Source organism: Aquarana catesbeiana, linkage group LG04, assembly GCF_042186555.1.
Source record: "Aquarana catesbeiana isolate 2022-GZ linkage group LG04, ASM4218655v1, whole genome shotgun sequence".
NCBI classification, from domain to species: domain Eukaryota; kingdom Metazoa; phylum Chordata; class Amphibia; order Anura; family Ranidae; genus Aquarana; species Aquarana catesbeiana.
In genome coordinates this window covers 609,258,042-609,272,931 of record NC_133327.1, presented here as the reverse complement: position 1 = coordinate 609,272,931, position 14,890 = coordinate 609,258,042, and the positions used below count along the sequence as shown (strand labels likewise).

The window sequence follows — 14,890 nt, the reverse complement described above, 5'->3', positions numbered from 1 at the left end:
TGTGTTTGGGGGGGGGGGGCTGGTGGTGTCAGTAGTTTTTTATTTCATATTATTTTTTTGCCAAATTTTATTTTTTATCTTTTTTTTTACAATTACATTTTGTCATATATTTGTCTCCAGTCACTTTTTCAGCATTGAAGATGAATGAACAGGAGACAGGATGATACGCCACTGCCTATACTCTGTTGCCTTAGGCTGGCCATACACGGATCGAAATTCAGACAGTTGAGCAGTGATTGGATGAATTTTGATCCATGTTTGGGTAGGTGTGTGTGTAATGCCAAGATCAGAAAGAGTTGCCTCTGTAAACACAGCTGACAACAGTCTTTCTGATCTTGGTGTTAGATACACCTATTTGAGATCCTTCCCTATTTAATATTGGTATGCAGCAACAGCCCTGAGGAAGGGAGAGTCTTTGTTCCTCCAAAACGTGTTTGCTTGATTACTTTTTCTACTCTCTGATGATTACAAACTCACTTTCCAGCTTGCATTCACTGGATATCAGGCACTCCTTTCTACCTGCTTTTACAAGTACATGCAGAAATGACCTCAAGGCTGTACACAGAGGTAGCAGCCCAAGCTCCCAAAAAGGGCTCACCACCACCTTCTTTTTAAGTTGGACAGAAATCATTGGAAGGGAATTCTTTCAACCTGCCCTCATCATCACCTACCCATTGACCAATAACTGATTGAGTCAATCCAGCACGATCAGTGAAGAACAAGGCATGGTGAGTAAATGGGGATAGATGAGCTGCAGGGAGACCACAGGCAATACAGCTGACTAGTCTTTTGTCCTCTGGCTTTTTTTGGGCACTGTTTTCACAAGTACAGCAACTGTGGGTAGTTTATTGGCCATACGTTCCTGCTAGAAACATAGTTTTTTTCAAATATATGCTAAGGCAGGGGTGGGAAACCTGCACCCCTCTAGCTGTTGTGAAACTACATGTCCCACAAGGCATTGCAAGATTGACAGTTACAACCATGACTCTCGGAGGGAGGGGCATGATGGTACTTGTTCTGCAACAGCTAGAGGGCCGCAGGTTGCCCACCCCTGCGCTAAGGAATGTGCAGCTTGCCCTGCGACACTCTCCTTTTCCCTTTTTTTATTTTTTGTTCTCCTCTCTCCCTTCTTGAACTGTGTACAGCTTTGACCAATTGCATCACCCCCCGGTTTATTGCAAGAGCATGTAGTTTATTGCTGGCCCTCTGGACATCACTGGGCCCTAGGCTCTTGCTAACAATTTACAAGTTTTAGCCCCAACATTAATGCCCTGAAGGAGCCTTGATTGATGGATTACATGTACGTCAACATGCAAAATATCACCCACTTTCTCTCCAAGGAACTGCAAGAAAATTGTGCCCTATTTTCACAGAGATAGACCAATTTGTAGACCCTGTTTAATTGATATATGATTTTGCATGCTAAAAAATGTTGAGTGGTATAGTAAATACCCCATTGTTCAGCAATGTATAGATGATTTCATTATTCTCTTTAGATATTACACTTTAACATACTGATTCAGTAGCATTTACTACACTATTCTGCAATATTTGTTTCATAAGACGGGATGGCTTATAAAATATAAATGCTTTTTGTTGTATTGATGTAGCCATAAAAATATATTATATTTTTATAGTTTGTGATACAGAAGTTTTTAGAATTTAATTTGCAGTGCAGTTAAAAGCAAACCTTTACATTTTATAATCAGTACTTTTTTTTTTTGTACGTAGCAGAAAATGGCTAAAGTACATTTAAGGATAAAATGACTAAATCTCTACTGGTTGTTAAGAAGATTGCTCGTAGAACTTATGTAGTGACTTAGCTTAGCTATGAGCAAAGAAAGGGCCAGGGTTCCCAAATGGAATTGCTCAAACTACTCTAGATGTGCTGCATATACTTAAAAACTGTCCAGACCAGGAACTTAATTATGCAAATGAAACAAATGCTCAGGGGGGAAAAAAGACGCCACGCTGAATTAAAATGTAGTTATTATCCAATTAAGTCGGAACAGAGATAAAATTTCCATTTCCTTAAAATATTTTATTCTTACCTTCTCCATTTGGTACATACGCATCCCTGGTTTCTAAAAAAGAATAAAAAGTATGTGTAAAATCATCAGAAATGACAATTTAATTAATGCAGTTTGAAAATGTACTAAAACATTCTCAAATATTAAATATCAATTTGTCGTCATTTCTAAAAACTAGAAAACAGAGCAAGGTAAAGTAAGCCTATCCCCAGTCCAAGTAATCTACATCCGGAAGTATACAGGCTACAAATGACCTATGCAAATTTCATTTGCTTTAGTGTAGTTAGAAAAAGTTGCTTCCAGTGTCACTTTAAAAATATAATTTTATGCACGCAAATATAAATATGTGCATAGGTTCCATATTTGTCACTTGCTGCCAGCAGGTGAAAAACTAAAGTATATTGATTGGACATTTTCTGCATTGTTTTACTTCTATGCTGTAAAGATCTTAAATAAGCAGGTTTTAATTTATAATATAGCTATTCAGGTCTATTCAGAAGACACAGCCAAATTAATCAGGGGAGGTGCCCCATTTCTTCTTATGACGCGTACACACGAGCAGACTTTCCGGCGGACTAGGTCCGACGGTCTTTCCGACTGACTTACTAAATAGGTCCAACGGACTTTCCGAACCAATGGACTTGGCCACACTCGATAGGACTTATGCCCCGTACACACTGTCGAAAATGTGTGATAGGACCTTGTTGTCGGAAATTCCGACCGTGTGTGGGCTCCATCACACATTTTCCATTCCGACACACAAAGTTTGAGAGCTTGCTTTAAAATTTTCCGACAACAAAATCCGTTGTCAGAAAAATCCGATCGTGTGTACACAAATCCGACGCACAAAGTGCCACACATGCTCAGAATAAATTAAGAGATGAAAGCTATTGGGTACTGCCCCGTTTATAGTCCCGACGTACGTGTTTTACGTCACTGCGTTTAGAACGATCGGATTTTCCAACAACTTTGAGTGACTGTGTGTATGCAAGACAAGTTTGAGCCAACATCCGTCGGAAAAAATCCATGGATTTTGTTGTCGGAATGTCCGATCAATGTCCGACCGTGTGTACAGGGCATAAATCCGTTCATAAGTCCGTACGGTTTGAATGTGATGACGTAAACGGGACTAAAAAAGGAAGTTCAATAGCCAATAGCTTCCCTTGCGTTGTATTTGATCCGTCGGACCAGCACACAGACAAACAGTTTTCCCAATTTTATTCAGTCGGACAGATTTGAAACATGTTCTATTTCTAGGTCCACTGGATTTTTATCCCGAAAATCTATCGGACTAGCCCACACACTATCGGATTGTCTGCCGGACTAATCCCGTCAGACCTAGTCCGCCGGAAAGTCCGCTCATGTGTACGCGGAATTACAGATAAGGCCTTGCAATAAGGGTCCTCTGCTAGGATTCTCACAGCTGATTGCAGACAAAGTGCATTCATAAGTGTGAAGGCACCCTAAAGCCTAATACACACAGGCCGAATGTCGGGCAAGATCGGCTGGTTCAATAAAAAACAGTTGACATTCAACCCGTGTGTATGGCAGCCGGTCCGACGAGCATGCTGGAAAACCAGCAACTTACCGCCTCCCGATCAGCACTGTAAGCCAATGGCTGAGAGTGCTGACCAGAGTGTTTTGGTGAGGGGGCCATCCCCCCTGTTAAAAGACAACTGCTCAGCGGGGGAGATTGCTGTACTAACATTGTATTGTTAGTACAGTGGCGCTGACCGGAGCTGTCAGGTTTTTTTTTTCGTTCAACTTGCTGCGGTTGAACTAAGTATGGTGTGTGTACTAGGCTTGAATGAAAAAAAAAATTGACAGCTTAGGAGGAGCCACTGTACTTGCTATCTGATGTTAGTATAGTGATCTCCCCTGCAGTTCTATTGTGTCTTGGCAGGGGGACCCCCCTCCCCCGCCAGAACACTCCGGTCAGCGCTCTGATCGGGAGACCTTTTTTGGTCATGCCCCATCGGCAGAAACCGGCTGGCTTCTGTCAGACCGACTCTAGTACACACAGGCCAAAGGTCGGCCTGGTTTCTATTGAACCAGTCAGTGCTGCCTGACATTCAGCCTGTGTGTACTAGGCTTAGGAGTGGTCATTGATGACTCTGTTTTTTTTCATTCAGCCAAAACAAACAGATTCCTCCATCCACACAAGCAAGGTGGATAGAGGAATCCTTTCCAATGAGATAATGTATTCTGACAGCGGTACTTCTCTGCTGTCAGAATACACTGATCTGCAGCTGCTGACAGAGATACGTTTTCCAACTTTCTCTTTATGCTGGCCCTTCCTAAACTGGACAAATTTCGATCTATGGCCAGCTTTAGTTTCACATAGGCTATACACAATTTGAAAAGGTGTATTTTTGTGATCTGAATAACATGGATGTAATGGTCTGTAAAACAAAGATTTTTGACATGCAATGGAAACCGATGTATAAAACTTGCTTTTGAACTTATTGGTGTGTAAATAAGTAAAAATCAATAATTAAGAAAATACAAAAACTGCGCTCTGAAGTTAAAGAGCGGAATGGTAATTGGAATGATAAAATCAGTGCTGTGATTGTACCACAAAAAAAGGATGAATGCATGAACATTCAATAACTTCAAAATAAAAGTTCAATAGAAGATAGTCCACCAAGAAATTAAAATTCTTGAAGTGAAGATTCACATGGGTATCTTCATCTTCACTTCAAGGATTTCATTTTCTTGGTGGACTATCTTCTATTGAACTTTTATTTTGAAGTTATTGAATGTTCATGCATTCATCTTTTTTTTGTGGTATTGATCACAGCACTGATTTTACCATTCCGATTTTCTGTTAATGGACTTTATATTTTGCCATTTGTATGCATTTTATTAGTTCTATGACTTTATTGTTACACTAATTGATTTTACACTTGTTCATTGCACGTTAATATTTTTTACACTATGAGCACTGCACTATTGTTTATATTTTAAAAATCAATAATAACCTATTATAGCAAGGCTAATTCTATTTCCATAAATACTGTTTACTTGAAATCAAAATGTACTGAAATGATGCTGGAGCAAGAAATCTCTTAAGCAATCGTTGACCAAAGTTATCACAATTTTCTAAATATCCAGAGGTTTTCATCTTCTGTTCAGTGCCATAAAAAATGTTTGAAAGGGATTAACTAAAGTGAAAAAAGTGATCAAAATGTTGAAATGATAGATCAAATTATTAGATTGATATGTGGCAGCATTCCAGGCTAAATAAAGTAATTTCAGATTGGCTGATATGCTTCACAGCATCACTGAAATATTCACAGTTGCACTGAGTGTGTCCCTTTTTGTATACTGGTCATAGGCATTAGTGAACCGTAATATATGTACACCCAGGCTGAACTTCTCACAGTGGGGTTGATTTACTAAAATAACGATACCCCTGTAGGGGCTGCTGGAAATAACTGTCCCCAAAGGTTCCCCTGAACTTCCGAACCTCCCGACACCTCTGACACCCTGGATTCTGACATTATTCAAAGAAAGATTATGAATGCACAAGACACCAAAGAAATATCAGAAATTGCGATGGGTACTTTACTGAATATTATTGAGTTAACAATGGAAAGAAAAATGTAGAATATGGGTTTTCCCCAAAGTGCAACTTTAGCAAAATCAGAACTACAGAGATCTACAAGTAAATGTCAGTAATGGCAATGGCATCACTTGGGGGGGGGCAGAGGGGTCCCTGACCACCCCAACATTATGCTGTGCCCCACCATGTGCCCCCCCAATTAAACAAAAAAAATTGCCTTTTTGTAAAAAGAAAAAAAAATGTCCAAGAGGAAGAGCGTCCCCAGTCAGCTCCTGCGGGTGATTCCTCCCCCCTCCCTCTGCTCGCTGACACTGCATAATGCAAGTGCTCACACAACCATGGTCGCTCGATCTGCTCCTTCCTCTGCATCCTCATTGGCAGGGAGAAGAGCGAGTTGCAGGAAAGACTCCACCAGGACTCTGTTACTGAAAAAACAGACTGATTTCTCCCGTCCTTAGGACAGGAGGACCAGCCTGTAAATTCCAAGAGATGCCAGACCAGTGCTGTCAATAGCAGGGGCAGGACAGCAAGGGGAGGCTGGGGAACCCCACAGTGGCAGAACACCAGGGCCCGGAGGCAAGATAACCTTTGCAACCCTGATAGTTCTCCTACTGCTTTGGATCCTTATATTTTCTTGGTATGCTGGTGACATATATCTCTTGTTTTCTGCCACCCTGGGGGGGGGGGGCCCAATACAGTAGGAAGGGAGCTCACTGCAGAACATGTGAAAGGGCCGTTGTGGGATCGTAGTAAAGGGTCCCAGGATATATATCTATATCTATCTATCTATCTATCTATCTATCTATCTATCTATCTATCTATCTATCTATCTATCTATCTATCTATCTATCTATAGATATATAGATAGATATATATCTATCTATATATCTATATATCTATATAGATAGATATTATATAGATAGATATATATATATAGATATATATCTATCTATCTATATATATATAATTGCATGTTATAGTTGCCCCCCTACTTTTGTCCCTGTCCCCCCATGTGCCCCCCCTAAATATGAAAGCTGGAGACGCCACTGAGTAATGGTGAACCTGGAGGTAGGAACCAATAGATCTCAAAAGAGGGCTATGACCCCAGGTACAAGACCTTTTGTGCCAGTCAGCTCCCTCTAAGCCTTGATGCCACGGTTATAAAAAAATAAGATACGAAATGTAAAATCTGAGTAAGTTCCTTCTTAAGGTTAACAAATGTTGTGGGTTGATTCCTTTGTGGGAGTGGTGGTGGGGGGGGGAGGAGAAGGAGAAGAAGAAGAGTCCTTGACAAACATTCTGAATCAAGACGGTCCTGCTTTGTCTTCTGTGCTTGCATCTGATTTTGTGAAGTGTTTACTTGGTAGACTTGGATTTTATGTTCTGTAATATAGCACATTCTCTAGTAAAACAGAAAAGTGTTTCGTGACTACATCCAGAATGTATTTCTACAAATGTTCCACACTTAAAGCTGAACTCAAGGCAGATAAAAAAATATAGAAATTAAAAGAGAAGTGTGGGGATACGAAAAACAAACCTAAATACCTCCCTGCTGCAGCCTCAAGCCCCATACACACATCAGATTTTCTGCTAATTTTGTCCTTCAGATTTACCAAAACCATATAATATGAGGTCAAACCTTAGGAGTTTCAATTCGTATGCAATCAGGCAGGCCCCTGCACTATATGGTTTTGGTAAATCTGAAGACAAAAATCAGCAGAAAATCTGATAGTGTGTATGGGGCTTAAGTCTGCTCAGAGCAGAGTCATGTGATCACTCAGTTCTCCGGCTTAGCGCCAGCAGGGCACAACGACTGTCAGTCACTGATCTCTGCTCTTCCAGCATTTACTGGAGTGCTGGGTTGGGGAGGGGTCGAGAGTGGCTAGTGCAGGCTATCAGCAGTATGTTGAGAGGCTGAACCAACTGCTGATCAGGCATCTGGGTGGATTCTGACATTATTGTTGGGATCCTTCCAGAGTCTGAAGTGGCTCTGTGATGTCAACCTACAGCATGCTTTGGCTGATTCTGGGTTGCAGGAGAGCACAAGTAAGTGTACTCCAGTGACCCACAAGATAAGCATGGCCAAAAAAGCTTTGGCCATACTTCCCTTTTAATGCAGCCTTATATTCATTACTACATGACTAAATGTATTTTTAAAACAAGTAGTATAAGTACCTGCATTTGATTTGGATAAGCCTTTTGAAATCACCTGTATAGCATAGCTCAGACTGGGAGATGACAAAACAGCACAAAGAGCCAGTCATTTATGCTCAAAATCTAACAAGGGACATACAGCTAAGAGGAGAGTGCAGAGTAGCAAAAATAATACCAATACCAGTACCAACATGCAGAATAGCCAGCATGAACTCCGAACTCCAAACCTACAAACTTGTTCTAGGTTAGTGCCCTAGAAAGTATTGAAGCCTCTGGATTAGCAAGTCATTCAGGTAATTCACATTTTCAGAGGGGAACATCAACAATGGCAGCTTCCATGTGTTCTCAGGACAGGTTTACCTTAGTATAGAACTATTTATTAAGCTTGCCTAGAGCTGTTTCAGTATCCATGGCTTTCTTCAATACTGTGTATAGAAGACTTGGCTTTTTTAGGTTAAGATATGTGGAGCAACAAATCTGAGCAACCTCTAAAGTCTTCACACAAAACTGATATTTCACGTTTTAGTAGATTTTTCTTTGATTAACCTGTATGATTTCTGTACTTGATTTTCTGGGTCTACATTTACCATATATGAGGGGATCCCAATCTAATGATGCATTTTTGGGTAATTTTAAGTTATGAAGGGCAGATATGCAATAAGAGTGTTGAAAGTACCATTTTTAATGGGACTTTAGAAGAGGCGGCATGTGCAGTACCTATCCAAACTTACAGAGTAGCACAAATGTTGATTTGGGTTGATTAATTGGGTACAGACACTTTGAAGGGTCTATCTGTCAAATGTGAGGGCAAAATCACAGTACTGTAGATCTTACTGAAACAAGGCATTTATTAATTTACCTTTAAAGCAAATGTCAAAACAAAATAAAAAAAAAACATGGATTCCATCTCTGCAATATGCACATTTCCTAATGTCTTATCTTATAAAGAACCCACAAATATAGAAAAATACCTGACAAACTGCCAGGATTTTTTATCAGCTCTTAAGCTCAGTTATGCTGACAATACACAACACTAATGCCACGTACACACGATCGGACTTCTCGTCGGAAAAAGATATGACGGCTTTTCCAACAGGATTACGCTCAAGTTTGCCTTGCATACACACGGTCACGCAAAAGTTCGCTGAACTTACAACCGCCAAGAACGCAGTGATGTACAACACTACGACGAGCCGAGAAAATGAAGTTCAATGCTTCCCAGCATGCGTCGAATTGTTTCTGAGCATGCGTAGGAATTTTGCGCGTCGGAATTGCCATTTTCGCATTTTCGGATAGGAACTTTTCCCGACCGAAAAATTAAGAACATGCTCTCAATCTTTTGCTGGCTGGAATCCGGCCAGCAAAAGTCAGATGGAGCATACGCACGGTCACATTTTCCTATGAAAAACTCTCATTGGTCTTTTGCAGGCCGAAATTCTGATCGTGTGTACGCGGCATTAGGCTAGATTCACACTAGTGTTGCTGCTGCATGATGAATTTCTCATGCTTCATGTTTTTTTTCTTTTTTTTTTTCTTTTTTGTAAGAGAGAGACTGGATTTTTGGTGCATTTCCATTGAAGTCTATGGGGCTAAAATCATTCTACAACTGCAACAAAGTAGCACCTGCACATTTTTAAAAAACACGCAGTAGCTGCGCTACATTGATGTGAACAGGCACCATAGAGAATAACACACAGTCAGTGTTGATGCGGTAATCCCTCCCACAGCGCCATTGTGTTCTGCCGCTGGGCAGCCTTCCCCAGCGGCAGAACACAATGATCACTGCTAGCTGCTGTAGCCGTCAGCAGCGATCACAGGAAATATATCCGACAGGTTGGTTGTACAGACGTTGACCAATGGATCCACTTTAGTATGACCAGCCTGCCCATAGGTGGATGGAAATTCGGCCAGTTCAGCAAGATCCATCTATGGCCAGCTTAAAACTTGTGAGGTTTAGAAGCCAAAGCAATGCAGGCTTAATGTTGGAGTGCCTCAGTATGTGGCTCCATGGGGCGCACAGCAGCAGTTATGCAAGGGCATTGGGCGCAATAAGTAGTGGCTTTGTAGCTTTGGGATCATGGCTAAGGCTGGCCATACATTATACAATTTTCCTTTTAGATTCACGAAAACCATATCATATGAGGTCAAACCTAAACACTTTGTATTTGTTTGCAATCAGGCAGGCCCTTGCACTACAGAGTTGAAGGTAAATCTAAAGGACATTGAACATTAAAATTGTATAATGTATGGCCAGCTTAACTCTAGGGTTGTCTTTAAGTTTACATGGTATCTTAAATTTGGGAAATGGATAACAGGAGATCAAAGCTTTCCGGCCAACATAAGTGAAAAGGTATTCATATAGCATCATTTCTTCATAAATCTTAATGGACCCTTTAAATATGAATGATTTGGAAGTTTAAATTCAGTTGCTTATCTGAATGTATCTGCTACAGACAGTTGGGACTTTTTCTCTGCTGCCCACCATGTCTGACCTCTGGGGAACAGCACAAATACTCCACAGATCGACTCCAGAATAAGAGCCCATAAAGACAGTAGAACAGCTATACATACCAAGGGAACGTGTAAAAAAAAAAAAAAAAGGGGGTTATTAAGATTTGCAGAGTTACGGGAAGGGAATTAAACAATTGGCATATTATATAACAAATGCAAAAAAGTTAGATCAGATGGGGACAGATTCATGGTAAAATGCAGCGACTGTGTAAAATAATGGGGTCATTATTCATACTGGGTTTTAGGAAAATCCTTTATGTATCATTTCTAATAAAGTGGATCAATGGTTACAAGTACTTATTATATAACCTGCAAACTGCTTGTTTGCATTAATCAAGTTCATAAACCTACACATAACTGTCTTTTCCTGATGCAGCTAAATTTCCTAAATTAAAAAAACATACTCAATGACCTGTTATTACAAATATGTCTCCTGGGTAAGATACCTCTATTCCGTATATTAAAAAGTTCAAGAATCCTATGAGAGAAGAACATCTTTAGCAAATACATAAATCACTCTTATTAAACTTAAAATACGTTGCACCTACTATATGTAAACACATATACATAATAATATTATCATAAATAATATATTACCAACAATTTAGTTGACTTTTATATTAATATTTATTGCACCACAGCTTTCATAACAAGCCTTATAGTCCTTTGCCTAACATAACATAGGGACACAAAATGATATTGATATGAATTAACACAAAAGCATAAGACAATTTGTTTCACATGGAATGTCATTTTTCTGTTACATAGCTAACATAGGACCCGTTTAGGTTAAAATAAATTAAGTGTAAATCTATGTTTCAAATTCCAGCCAAACAAAGCTATAGTAGGTGGCTAAATGCAGCATGTAGGTCTCAGCAGCTGTTGAATTGGATTGAAGTGCACTTATATTGGAACAGTCCAATCTCTGTGGGTAGTTGACATTGAGCTAAGTACATCACAGACTTATATTCCATAAAAATAGATGTATTAAACATGAATGGCATGGCAGGCCCTCCAGGTTGCTTCTGAAAGTGTTGGAGTATTGAACTTGTATTCCTCTGTTGTAGCCTGCAACATGGTAGGTCTTCCTACAGTGGAAGGATGTAATATACCCCAGTAGTGTGGTTGATAAAAGGCATAGAAATATAACATGATTCACATATGTTTTCAGCTTTTCCACTCCGTGATGTGGAATACTGGAGACCCCCTTAGTTGCATGGAAACTTCTCAGATAGTATGATGAGTATAGCTTATGTATATTATCAGTGTCATATTTTACTTAAATCAAGTGCACATCCATAACAGCTCTCAGACAGTCTTGCAATATTGTAATATTACTTTAATGTTGTGAAGCTCAGATCAAGGCACAATATTAGGGCAAAATTCGATCTGGTTGATTGTAATGCCTAATAGCCCTACATTTAACTCCTCTTTTCTCTTCCTCTATTGTAGCTCCTCTAGTACACCACTGATCCATCTCCTTCTCCTAAATCATATCTAAACCTAAAAATAAAAATGTCCTTTTACAATGCTTTTATTGAAAAAGTAAAGAGAAGCATCATACAAAAGACAAAGATGGGCTGCGATAATGAGTATGGTAAAAAAAAAAAAAACTCTTCAAAACCGAATATCCATCAGTATAACAAGATACAGCATTAGGAGACAGAGCTAGAGTAAAAATAAGTGGTTCTCTCTGCCAAAGAGGCAATGGATACTAACAGCAGTTAAGGCACTTGGTGGCCATCTTCGCAATAGATCTAGATAACGATAGAGCAACATAGAGATTAGATCCAGAGCAGTATTTGAGGTCAGTGTGCGTAGATATCCCTAAAAAAGGATCTAGTTTTGGAGTATAAAAAGTCTCAGGATATTTTGTATCATCCGGATGCAGATATACAGCCTTGTATGGAATGGTGCATTTAAATATATAGATAGAGGGATAGACAGAAGGCAGAGGCAAAGATGGGTGTATAAAAAAAAAAAAAAAAATAGAACAGGAGAAAAGGGGGGGAACGAAGAAGGGACAGTATACCCCAGAGGACCCACAATAGATGTAACACGTTCATTATAGAGGAAAGCATTGTGCAGCGTACACATAAGCGGACTTTTCGATCGGACTGGTCCGACGGACCATCCGATCGTGTGTGGGCTTCATTGGACCTTCAGCGGACATTTCCAGTCGAAAATCTGACGAACTTTAGATTTGAAACATGCTTCAAATCCTTCCGACGGACTCGACACTCGTCTGTATGCTAGTCCGACGGACGACAACCCACGCTAGGGCAGCTATTGGCTACTGGCTATCAACTTCCTCATTTTAGTCCGGTTGTACGTCATCACGTAAGAATCCGTCGGACTTTGGTGTGATCGTGTGTAGGCAAGTCCGTTCGTTCAAAAGTCCGTCAAAAGTCTGACGAAAGTCCGCCGGAATAGCCGTCGGACTTTTGTTGCCGAAAAGTCTGCTCGTGTGTACGCGGCCTTAGAAGTCAAAGAATCGTGTGGGTGGCTGCATTGCTGGGAACTGGTCCAACCAAGGTTGCCAGATACGTAGAAATTTGTTGTGCATGTCAGTGAGAATCGCCGTACATTTTTTGCTCACTAGCGAGCCGTGCACCCGTCATTTCACCTCGTTAAAGATGAAAACCATTGTTTTCCATGCCTTGGTGATCATAGATATGGGTCGCAAGACCTTTAATAAATGCCCTCTGGGAAGGAAATACTAATATTTAATGAATTCTTGGATCATTTATTTAAGAGACGTTTATGTTTTTAATAAACTAGACCACTTGTTGGGGAAATACATAGGTGTCTATTTTATTTGCAAAATGGACCAATGGTAGCATTGTTTCCGTTAAAGTGGATTTAAGTGGATCTCATATTTCAGAGAATTTATGCCCTTTGATCTCTCCTGTATCCAAAGGAGCACAATTTTACTGGTAATTAATAAAGGGCAGTATATAAATGGTTAGTTTTGCCATCCTCTAAACCAACACTGGTAGAGTTTGTAAAAGGTTTCACTCTGGCTAACTATTTATGTAACTCTATCCTGCCTTCAAATACTTGAAACATAAGTTGTTAAAAGATATAGGGCACCTTCTGAAGGTGAATGATGAGTTTCAAGTGGCAAAGTATTTGTGCCTCAAATATAGGAGCTACAAATGACCAGAATGGCATTTCATTCACTGCCTCGGGCACAGAACTTCATGTGGGATTTATGGCTCCTCCTTTTCTTTTCACATTCCTATGATGAGTATAAAAGTCAAATAAAAAGCCAGTCATCAAACTGGGAGTGCAAGAGTTCACTGCTGTATATAAAAAAACAAAACTTCCCAATCCACTGAAATGATTCATCTGAAAAAAAAAATGAAAAATAACTTTTTGTTTTAACATTTTCATTGGACAGGTATAAAAAATAGAGCTTCTGTCATTTTTTTTAAACCATCTTAAGGCTGATTGTGCCTAACATGACCTAGTTAGAACAATAATTTGGCCATAATCGGCATATCTGAATTAATGGGCTGGAAAATGACGCAGTGACCACTTTAGGTGTGAGCTGTCATTCTCCTGTCAGGATCTGGATATTTGCTACTAATGTCTAGATGTGTAAGATATTACCCTTTTTATAATACGGCCAGATCATTTAAAAATGCAACATGAAAGTCCACTATGAGTATGTACAAATTATTGGTGCCTCTGTAAACCTTAGAATTTCCTCTCCCTTCCTCATTATCAGTCATACATGTTAGATCGGAGATCTGCGTTGGTTCAAGTATCTACTAAATACTTGACTGGTTGGCATTTTTCAGGTGCCTGTAGGCAGTTGTCAATGCAGAATGCAGTGAATTTGATTTTGTGATTTTAGGGTGCTTTTGGTGTAGATTTAGTTTTTTTCTATTTGGTAGATGGTGGTTTTATTTAATACTTTTTTTTTTAATTTGTCACGTGGGCATAAATTTGTCGATTTTAATTTGTGTTTGTCTCTACCCCAAGATCAGTTTAAGGTAAACCTAGCCTAATAAAGTTATTTCCTGGTGGAAACACACATGGACAAAAGGAGAACCTCTAGCCCATTAATATTAGAGCGTTTATTCTGGTAACCTGATTGGATTGAAGATTTAAACTCTGGATATGTGTACTGTACAGAGCTACCCTGCTCCACAGACTATTGTTTATTATACAGATATTAAAACTATATATTTGAGGGGTCATCAAAAAGTTTCTGCACTTTTATACATATAACTTGGTTAAAAACAAAGTATGGAAACTTTTTGAAGAACCCTTGTATGTACGTATGTATGTGTGTGTGTGTATATATAGTTTAATATACACTATATTGTCAAAAGTATTAGGACACCTGCCTTTACACGCACATGAACTTTAATGCCATCCCAGTCTTAGTCCATAGGGTTCAATATTGAGTTGGCCCACCTTTTGCAGCTATAACAGCGTCAACTCTTCTGGGAAGGCTGTCCACAAGGTTTAGAAGTGTGTCTATGGGAATGTTTGACCATTCTTCCAGGAGTGCATTTGTGAGGTCAGGCACTGATGTTGGACACAAAGGCCTGGCTCGCAGTCTCTGCTCTAATTCATCCCAAAGGTGTTCTATTGGGTTGATATCAGGACAGTCAAG

The 14,890-nt window shown here is 39.7% G+C and overlaps 1 protein-coding gene and 1 long non-coding RNA gene across 7 annotated transcripts in view; one reads left to right on the top strand and one right to left on the bottom strand.

Annotated features, from left to right (window-relative positions):
* The window catches only part of MACROD2 (mono-ADP ribosylhydrolase 2), a 3,509,413-nt gene that overhangs the window by 804,377 nt on the left and 2,690,146 nt on the right, over positions 1-14,890 (top strand). The window lies entirely within an intron of this gene.
* LOC141141596 (uncharacterized) overlaps positions 1-14,890 on the bottom strand; it is a 142,890-nt gene that overhangs the window by 67,342 nt on the left and 60,658 nt on the right. Inside the window, exon 2 of the long non-coding RNA XR_012244150.1 lies at positions 2,052-2,084. This is a non-coding gene — a long non-coding RNA (uncharacterized lncRNA). The remainder of the gene's footprint in view (positions 1-2,051; positions 2,085-14,890) is intronic.